Source organism: Siphateles boraxobius, unplaced genomic scaffold (assembly GCF_051911475.1).
Source record: "Siphateles boraxobius isolate OS27281-9 unplaced genomic scaffold, OSU_SipBor_1 16, whole genome shotgun sequence".
NCBI lineage: Eukaryota > Metazoa > Chordata > Actinopteri > Cypriniformes > Leuciscidae > Siphateles > Siphateles boraxobius.
In genome coordinates, this window is record NW_027508766.1 from 10,519,059 (window position 1) to 10,530,000 (window position 10,942).

The window sequence follows — 10,942 nt, forward strand, 5'->3', positions numbered from 1 at the left end:
AATGAAAGAAGAATAGCGGTAAGGGCTAGAGAAGCTAGCTCGTTCGGATCTTTACCTCATATTAACTTTAGTTCGTCAAAATTCCATGCTCTTTCCTGATTACTAAGTCCTTCTCTATATGATTTCGCAGCTTCCATGTGTTTTTTTTCCCGTAGTTTAGACATCACACTGTAAATTAGTGTAACCATGTGTTCAGAAGTACATAAACAGTGCATTCCATGCTGTTGTTTACATCCGAGTATATTCAATATGGCCGCGCATCCGGGCAACTGACCAAATCGTGATGTAGGTGCAAACACTCTATAAATTTGTTTCCATGTCCTTCAATATCAACATTGTTTGGATATCATTGAGCAGGATGTGAAATAACATTTTTTTTAAATAAATACAGATTTTCTTTATCCAAATAGAAAAACGTTGAAAATACATAGATATATATCGTATATTGCCATTTAACCAAAAAATACAGAAATATGATTGTTTGGCCATATCCCCCAGCCCTAGTCTTGTCCTTCATGGATGTTTTTTTTGCCATAGTTCATAATGTCCTGTTCCTTGTGTTTTGGTTATTTTGTAAATACATGTGATTAATGCAATTGGATTTTACTCTCCTGCATTTTTAAAGCTCAGCTTCATTACAGCTAGGGATGGAGAAAAGAAGCCTCTTAAAACTATGAAACTGATCTCTGATTGTTTCGGGGAAAGATTCAAAGCAGAAGGTGTGTTAAAAACAATGCCATCCTGTGGGCACTCCTAAACCAGAGTGTGCAGCTCAGTTTTTTTTTTTTTTATAGATTAAGCACAAATTAAATGTTCAGTTTTCTGTATAATATTATTCACATATTAAAGTGTTGCAATAAATTCAATGTAATAATAATAATTATTATTATTAAATGGTGGTGTAATTATTATACGTTTTTTAAAATGCTTATATGGCAGCATATATGGCCATGTATATATATTAGTAAATGGACTTGAACTTCCAGAAGTGGTCTGGATTCAAACATTCCGACACGTGAAGCAGTCACGTGACTGGAAAGAAAGTGAGGCTTTAGTGTGTTCGACTTAAAGCCACACTGCACAGACAGATCAGTGTATGACATGAAAGTACCGCGAGAGCGATTCGCAGCCTTCCATATTGAGCGGTCTGCTCTCTAATCGTCCTCACAGTACTTTTATTTCATACTCCGATCAGTCTGTGTAGCGCTGCTTCAAGTCAAACAAACCTTTTGTTTTTCATTGATCACGTGTTTCTCAGAAAACAATAGGCGCTCGGGCACGGAGCTTCATGAGAAATTGTGCTGCATACTCGAAACGCACTAAGCTTCTGTGTCATTATGTCACTAACAGTGTTGGGAGTAACGCGTTACAAAAGTAATGCATTACAGTAACATATTACTTTTTGCTGCAACGCAGTAGTGTAAGGCATTACTAATCCATTTTCAGTAATATTTTACTCGGTACATGTTCAGTTACGCTTGCGTTACAACACACTTTTAGTTTTAATAAAAAAAAATGTAAAAAAAACAAAAATAAAAAAAAACACCAAGACCGTGAGACATTAACGAATGAAAAATGCCAGTAGGCTAAGTTACCTGTTCGTGGTCAGTCAATAGCCGCGTGTGGTGTCCAAGTTTGTAAATAAAGACTAAATGGCAGCTTCTGATATATTTGTATAGCGGTTTATTTTTTACAGGAGTGCTGTGAGGCATGATTTCGGCCTCTGTGCTTGCGCTGGCTAGTGGAAAAGCGGCTCATGGGTGAAGATGGCATGAAGAAGAGTGTTCATTCGCGAGATGGACGTATGCGCATTAGGCTACTCTATTTGTTCTGTGTTTTCTTCCTAAACATTTAGGCTATGTTTAGGTGGTATTTTTCATGTTTTCATAACGCAATCATGTTTTTGATGCGGTCACGTAACATGATGTAAGGGTGGCGGCGGAGCTGCCGATAAAGCACCTAAAGGCTGTCACAAAGAACCGGCAAAAGCAATGATTATGAATATGTCAAATATAGCAAGGAGACATTTTAATTGTTTATTAATAAAGATGAAGTTGACGTTGCTGAATCGCGATATTCGCAGTAGGCTAGTGAATGCGCCAGAGAGAAATGCACTGAGCCACCCATGGCAACACTATCAACACATAAATTAATCTGTAGTGGTCAGGTAGTACAGCTGTCACATGGTACAGGTAGGAACTCTCAGAAAATTCCATCTTACAAGCTGTAATTAAGTAGCCTGACTTCGTCAGACTTCGTACTTCCGCTCAATTTCATTTCGCTTTTGTACTTAGTCTGAGACATCGACATGTCTCTCAGTTTTCCTCCGGCCTGAAAACAGCCTGCCAATCAACGAACAGAGGGCGAGCTGAGAGCCGTGACGTAGACGCTAAGCGCCGAGTTTAAGATTGGGGAAATCGAAAATGACCGCAGATATGGAGACACAGGACGCAATTCGCTCTGTTGTGGAGAATATTCCTGGCATTTCTAAACTGAAGGCCGAACAAGAAGAGTGTTTGGTAAACATTTTGAATGGAGGTGATGTCGTGGCCCTACTCCCGACAGGTTTTGGTAAAAGTTTAATTTATTAAATATTACCGTTCGTCAGCGAGAAACTGGGAAGGCCAAGGGCCGGCAAGGCGATAGTTTTTATTGTGTTCCTCTTGGTTGCACTCATGTAGGATCAGGTTAAGGAGGCAGCAAAACTCGGTCAGCCATGTTCACTACGGTATTTCGCTCAATGGTTTCGTTTTCGCATCATACATGTGTTTACAGTGGAAGTTCGATGCGGCTCATGCGGCTGAGCTGGCGAATAACACACGTCATAACCAAACGTTATGTGATTGGCTTACGGGTAACCAATGATTTTATACTTCAGACAAGCGCACCCCCCCCCCCCCCTCCCCTCCCCACGATAAAGAAAACACTTTTCAATGATGCCATTCCAGACTCTGTCTATGAAACAAAGCGAAGTAGCAGAGTTTGGTATTACGAGGCTAATAATTAATAGCTCTATGAGGAAGTGAATGAGGTGAAATCTCATAATTATTGTTATTACATGGCGTGAACTCACCTATACTTCCGCCTTTTTGTATCCTCGCAGGAGGACAGTCAAATTGACAGAGGGTTATTAAGATAACAGTGATTGTAAGGGAAGGTATATCACTGAAAATTGTTTTGTATACTTAGTCTACTCTTTAAACAGCATTATGTTAAAAAATGGAACATTATGACAACAGCTTTCTTACCTGTACATGACGGCGTCTTGCTTCGGGGGGTTGGCTGCAACTGACAGAACGGCAGTTTCTTTCAGTTTTTCCCCTCCATTAAAACACTGTTTGTGGTCATCCAGTTTGAAATGTTTACTACAAATATGGAGATTTTTCGGTCTCTGCATTCTCTCCGTATTTAAGATTCTTTGCAGCCTTTACCCACAGCCTACAACACGCTGGATCCTTCACTGGAAACAGAATGTAACACACTCTAGGAAAATGTTTGCTCTTTGAATTCATGCAACCAAGAACAATACAAGGTGACCCCATTATGACTAAAAGTTTGCTAAAAAGTATTTTCTAACAAAGGAAGGGGGCATTTTACTGGTAAGTGCACACACAGCCTGGTGGGAGTAGCCTTAGACAGCAATAGCCCAGTGCATTATGGGTGTTGAAGTTTTCCTACCTAAGTAGTGATTATGATGCATAGAGTGTCAAAATGTTTTTTTGCCCACCCGCGACCTTGCACCTTTGACCCTGGGTCATCCTCTGGGGACCAATATGACCTATGACCGATGGATATTTGGAATACCTATGTTGATTTATGCCCCAAGGTATGCTCTAGGGGCTAATTTGTCCCTTTGATCAATTTTGAAGATTTAGACTATTTTCTGATATCAGGTTGGGTCTGTGTGCCACATGCAGGCACAAGGGGATTGCTGGGGACAGTGGACATGAGAAAAAGAGGTTTTCTAATAATGAAATTAAGGAAAAATGTAACAGAACATGTCATGAGGATGAAACACACACACACACACACACACACACACACACACACACACACACACACACACACACACACACACACACACACACACACACTATGACACACACACACACACACACACGACACAAAATCTGACTAGTGAGGACATACAGAAACTTAATAGTTAAAAAGAAACATGTTTTTAATTAAATCTAGTGTTTTCTAGGTGTAAGGGTAGGGCGTAGGGGTTGGGTTAGGCCAGGGGTGTCAAACTTACGGCCCGTGGTACCGGCCCGCCCGGGGGTTCAGTCCGGCACGGGGGATAAATCTGCAATATAAAAAAAAAAAAAACACTGAGCTTCAGTAAGTGGTCTGTAAGTGGCGTTTGGTTCTATCGTTTTACCCGCGTTTATGGTGGCCCTGGCACCTTCATCAGCGAAATGTCTTTGTCAAAAAAGAGAAAAGTAGACACAGAGTGTCGGATTTTTCAAGAAAAATGGACTTCTTCCTATATGTTCACGGAGGTGAAAAGGAAACCTGTGTGCCTAGTGTGCATGCAGCAAGTTTCGGTGCTTAAGGAATATAATATTCGGCGCCACTATGAAACTCAGCATGGCGAAAAATACAACCGCTTGCACGGAGAACTGAGAAGACAGAAGGTAAATGAAATGTTGGGGGGTCTGAGGAAACAGCAATTTGTTTTCATCCGGAGCCAAGAGGCCAGTGATGCGGCCGTGAAAGCCAGCTACCTAATTGCTAGCAAAATTGCATTAGCATCAAAGCCGTACTGTTTCGTCAAAACTTGTATGCTGAAGTCTGCCGAAATTGTGTGTCCTGAGAAGCGACAAGCTTTTGCCAATATTAGCTTGACGAGAAATACCGTGGCAGACAGGATTTTGGAACTATCGGCAGATTTGGACAGCCAACTGAAACTCAAAGTGGAGTCATTTCTGGCATGTTCTGTTGCAATTGATGAAAGTACTGATATTACGGATGTCGCTCAACTGGCCATATTCATTCGTGGAGTTGACGAGACTTTGACTGTCACTGAGGAGTTTCTTGAGTTGGTGCCTATGCACGACACCACAACAGCTGAGGACATTTCCCGCTCCGTCGTTGGAGCGCTGGACAGAGTCGGGGCGGACTGGTCCCGCGCCGTAAGCCTGGCTACAGATGGTGCACCGTCAATGATAGGGAAAAAGGCAGGTGCTGAGACAAAGTTCAGAGAGAAAGTACAAGCCCCAAATGGAGGGGGTGATTTTTGGACATTTCATTGCATTTTGCATCAGGAGGCATTATGCTGCAAGTCATTTAAAATGGATCACGTCATGGAGGTGGTTTTCCGAACTGTTAATTTCATCCGAGCCAGAGGTCTCCATCATCGTGACGACAGCCTTCTCAGTGACTGTAACATTACCCATGGTCTGCCATACCACACTGAAGTAAGATGGTTAAGCAGAGGTGCTGTGCTGAAGCGCTTCTTTGATCTACATGGGGAAATCGGACATTTCATGGAGGAAAAAGGTAAACCTGTTAAGGAAATACAGTGCCCGCTATGGCTGCAGGACCTTGCATTTATGGTTGATATTACAGAGCCCTTGAATAATCTGAACAAAATGTTGCAAGGACGCAAATAAATTGTAACACAGTATTATGACAGCATACGTGAATTCAAGTTAAAGCTCACGTTATGGGAGACGCAGATGGCAAGCGGTGACCCTGCTCATTTCCCCTGTCTATGAGATGTGTGCGCAGCAAGCGTTAATCCTGACATGAGACAATACAAAGACAAGATTTCAGGGTTGCTGAGGGAGTTTGAGAAACGATTTCAGGTCTTTAGCGAACTCGAGACAGAATTCGCAGTTTTTCGCTCACCATTCACAGTCAGAGCTTCAGATGTGCCCGTTGACATGCAACTTGAAATAATTGATTTGCAGTGTAATGTAGAATTGAAGGACAAATTTGCCTCTGTGGGCTTGGACACATTTTATCAGTATCTCCTGCCAGGCTATCCTAAATTAACAGCACTGGCTGCAAAAATGTTGTGCATGTTTGGGACTACCTACCTGTGTGAGCAAGTTTTCCCAGTAATGAACATTAATAAAACGAAGCTGCGCTCAAAGCTCACACATAAGCACTTAAATGAGATTCTAAAATTGGCTGCTACTCAGGACATAATGCCTGATATTGATGCACTTGTGCAGGCTAAAAGATGCCAAGTTTCAGGGGCAAATACAGAGCAAGACTAAATCCTATGGAATGCTGCAAATAAACAGCTGTGAAATTAATATTTGCTGTAGTAATTTCTGTGAAAGTCAGTGCTATTTAGCAACAGATTTATTACAAAAGAGTCTTGTAGAGTAAAATATGTTCCCTTTCAGTCGATAACGTCAGACGTAGTGGACGGTCGACTGAATGGGGATCTCGCTAGAGAGCCTATCCTCTTCGAGTACTATTGAACGAGCCAATGTAATTGGCGTGCGTGATTCGCATCACACACTCCGCCCCCGCGGCGCGGGTATAAATACGGAAGTGGATGCACGCACTAGTTGCCTTTCGCTTCGGAGCCGATCGTTTGATGTCTCTGAGAGTGCTGTTGTCTACAACGAGCGAGTGTGTCGGTGTTCATCAGGAAGACTCTCCCAGCGCTGGTGTTCTACAGTGCGAGTGCAGCGGTGATCGCGAGCTTTGAGCTCTCAACTGCTGTTTTAACAGCAACAAATTTCTAAATGTTTGTGTGTGTTGACGGCCGGTTAGAGGGCGGAAAAGTGAGTGCTTCACTGTTTCAGTTCTCTGTTCAGTGTTGCCGCGGTCATTCCCCTGTGTGCTCCGGCACTGGTGACGGTCCTATTTTCTGAAAGAGCAACACGGGTGCGTTTGCGTCTTTTTCAAGATGTCATTCCGCCCGTGCGTTTCTGGGTGCGGTCGTTCCCTGTCTCTCTCTGATGGTCACAATTGTTGTGTCACGTGTTTGGCCTTACAGCACGCTGAGACAACTTTTGTGGACAGCTCATGTTTTCAAAAAAAAAAAAAAAGAGTGTGGGAACATGACTGTCGCAGTGTTGAGGGCGAGACTCGCCTTCGTTCGCGGAGAGCGAGTCCCCATTACCATGCCCCACCCTCGGGTGCTGTGTGGGATGGGTGACCGGAGGATAGTGTTGGATGTCCCGCCCGGTAACCATTCCCTGTGGGCTCCTCACTCCTCCCTTCCACTGCAACCAAAGGGAGCCTACTGTGTTGTCTGCTGGTCCATCTGTAATGGGTGGGCCAGCGGTTTCACTCGGGGCTCCCCTGGAGGACAGGACGCCGATTGCAGCATCGGAGGGTGAGCTGACTTCTAGAGATGATGACTCGGCTGCATTGTCTCCCTCCGGGAGTTCAATGTTGCCCGAGCCAGATCCAGAATTATCAGCTATGCTGAAACGGGCCGCCGAGGCTGCCGGGCTCGAGTGGAACCTCCATCGTGTCCCGTTCAGTCTCGGTTGGAATCTGGAGTTTGGTATCTGGGGCGGGCCGCGCTGGTTCTCAGCTCGCCGCCCCAGTGCCTTTCTTTCCCGAAATGCATGGAGAGCTTATCAGGTGGTGAACAGCATCTTTCTCTGCCAGAAACTGCCTGAATAGCTTTTCCCCCTCATTACCCTTGATGGAGGAACGGTGAAGGGTTGCGAGGTGTCCCTCCATTGGAGCAGTCTGTCGGCACAGGTGCACCTCGTCTCCCCCTAAGGCCTGTGAGTTTTCGTCCGTTCCGATGGGCAGAGCTTACAAGGCCTGTGGGCAAGCCGCTTCCTCTTGCATGCCATGGCGTTGCTGCAGGCTAGGGCACCCATGGCATGCACGAGGGTAATCCAGACCGTGCGCTCATAGGTGAGCACCGCACTGCATCCGACCTCACCCTCCGGGGCACGAGTGTTGTAGCGTGCGTGATCGGTCTGGCGATGTCCACCTTGGTGGTCCAGTAGCGCCTTCGTTGGCTCAGCCTGGTTGGAATGGCGGATGCGGACAAGGTTCGGTTTCTGGTCTCCCCAATTTCCCAGGTTGGGCTGGGCGGCGACGCAGTGGAGAACTGCATCCAACAGTTCTCTGCCGCTCAAGCGCAGACGGAGGTCATCCGGCACATCCTGCCCCGGTGGCCAGCTGCTGCCTCCACCTGCCGCCGGTGGCAGCTCCTCCGCCTGCTCGTCGCCGTGGGCGTTCCCCGGCCGCCGCTCCTGCTGGGCCTCCGCAGCAGCCTCCACCCAGGCCTTAGCATGGAGCCGGCCGCAGTAGAGACGCCCAGCCCGCTCCAGGCGCTGCCAAGCCAGGTGGCAAGCGACAGCGAAAGCATTCCGGAGCGGGCCGCCCAGGAATGGATGAGATGCTCTTGGAGTGGCACGATCACTCCCTCCCCCCGGGTGAGGGCCGGGTGGAGCCTTTGTTTGTGTGTGTGTCTGTTCCGCCGCTGGCTCCCTAAAAAAAAAAAAAAAAAAAAAAAGCGGAGCAAGCGGTACCCACACTTCAAAGAGAGAGCAATTTCATCTGTTCCTGGGTCTCAAGAGGGCCAGTCTGGCGGGTGTGACCCTGTATAGCCTTACACCCCTCAGCTCCCCCTTGGTCGCCAGCAGGCAGCTTGGTGCGTTCGAGGACCCGGTCATCCGCCTTCTCACGCGCCCCTTGCCGCTAGTGGAGACAGGTAAGTGTTGCACAGCACACTAACACCACTCTCTCTACTTTGCTGCCCCACCTCAGGCTCGGCTACCCCGCTCAAGTCAGTGATAATCATCACATTAGGTGTTGAGCAGACGTGCTCCTGAAAATTCAGTGATATTCATCACACCGAGTGTTGAGCAGTGCTCCTGACTTGTGCGTGCTTATCTTATCCTGCTGGCGAAGGATTTGATATAGCCACTCCTCCAGCCGGTACGAAGGCCAGTGGTAAACTCGTTCTTCGTGCTACTAGGTGTTGGGTCGTGACCATCTTGGCCCAAGATTGGTCTGCAGCTCCGACCTGAAAGACATGTGCTTCAGATCTCTACCTTCCGCACCGCAGGCCATCCTGTGTGTTGCGTGTAAGGGTGGAGTATCAGTACAGTGTCCTTCCCTTCGAGTGCTCCAGAGCCCGTTGGGTCTTCAGGTCAACTGGAAGAGAGTAATCTCGCCAACGGGCTGAGTATCTCTTTTTCAGTTTCGGAGATGGACTCGGTCTAACACGTCTCTCCAATGAGAATGTGTTCAGCTGGTGTTTGAAGTGAGAAAGGGTCCCACTGAAAGAACTTTCAGAGGCTCCTGGGGTATATGGTAGTTGCAGCCATTGGCTTCCTCCATATGTGACCGCTTCAGCGCTAGCTTCATGATCGAGTCCCGAGGTGACCGTGGCAGAGCAGCTCACCCTGTGTGACTATAGTTCATCCCGGTCTGCTGCCAAACCCTCTTCAACAGAGGGGCCATGTACAAAGGGCGTGTTTTAACGGGGGCCTGGGCGACCCTCGACTACACGGGCATTCGTGCCTCGAGTTGTTAGACATTGCGACCGTTGCGCAAGCTTCCCTTGCATGTCACAACTCACCCGTCACCTCCTCCTTGGAGTCAGAAGCTTCTGAGGATGCTTTGTTCAACTCTTCCCGCTCTACTCAATCGTGCCGCCATCGAGCCTCACGACAGTTATAGCCAGGGCAAGTGGAGACTCCATCCCCTGGGTCCAGCTGGGTCATGACCAGTCCGGGGTCGCTCAGTTGCCCCTCCGGTTTCGTCTTCCTGCCAGTGTTTGTATAAACCGAGCGGACTACCCTTGGACAAACACTGGCTCTCAGCTGCCACAGGGGCCCGCAGAAATGCGTTTAACACCAGTGAGCCTTCTAAAAGCGATGGCACCCGTGTTCTTCCCCCGGAGATTCCGGGCGGTCTTACATCTGAACGCAAAGGTTCAGGTGGCTATCACAGGGACATGTGATAGTTACCATCACTTCTGCGAGCACCCCCTAGAAATGGGTAGCGTGCTTACGCCTTTAGAAGTGGAACCTAGTCGTTGAGTGCGTCTTCTCTCCAGAGGAGATCCTGAAAGCTTTCGATCACTTCAGTGCTCTCTTTCCTGCAAAATGGGTTGGAGTAGGCTGTTTTCCTTCACCCTCAAAATGATGTTGCCTCGGTGTTTAAACGACGCTCATCGTGTTGCAGAAGTGGGCAGAAGCACGTTCTGATCGTCAGGTTCCTGAGGAGCAAGGTCTTGTAAATCCTTGCGTCCCTCTTTATCCTCTTGGGCCTTGTCCCTGGTGCAACTGCACTGCAGAGACCGCCCCTGAGCCACTGCAGGCAGTGAGTTAAAAATTCTGTTATATCAGTTCTCCTGCTCGCGTGGTCTCTACTAGAGGGTAGGGACTTGCTCGCTTTCGGTCAACGTATTGTGCCTGGAGTCTGGGCCGGCTAACTCTCACAAGCTGAGACCCCGGCTCGGATTGTGCCCAGGGTTCCTACCTCTCCCGTAATAGGAGCAGGTGGTGAGCCTGCAAGCGCTGCCCTGGAGGAGGCAGATCCAGCCCTGGCTTCTCTGTCCGTTCGCTTGGACGTGTACAGAACGCAAGCCATAGACCTCAGACCAGCTCTACAAATATCTATTGGAATTCAGCAGAGAGGGAAGGCTGTTTCCATGCAAAGTTGCACTTAGTGCTTGCCTTCATTTCGGTAAAAATCCGAGGTGCAACATGTCCACTTTGGTGTTGAGCTCCTCTATGGGGAGGACGCCTGGGCGTTGACGATATGCTTTGCTAAACAGATTCTAGAGTTGGGGGCTGGACGACACCTAGTTGAACCGCTGCTTCCCGTGGGCTCCCTTCACATGAAGCCAGTTTCACCGTGAGCCCGGTTCAAGTGTCGGCTTGCTGCGCCATTCCCCTCCTATGGACTGGATACGTGCGCCTTTCTACTCCAGTTGAGTTCCCTTAAATTTGAACCCTGTTGAGTTCCTCCACACCCCTCCGACGTCGGACGTGCG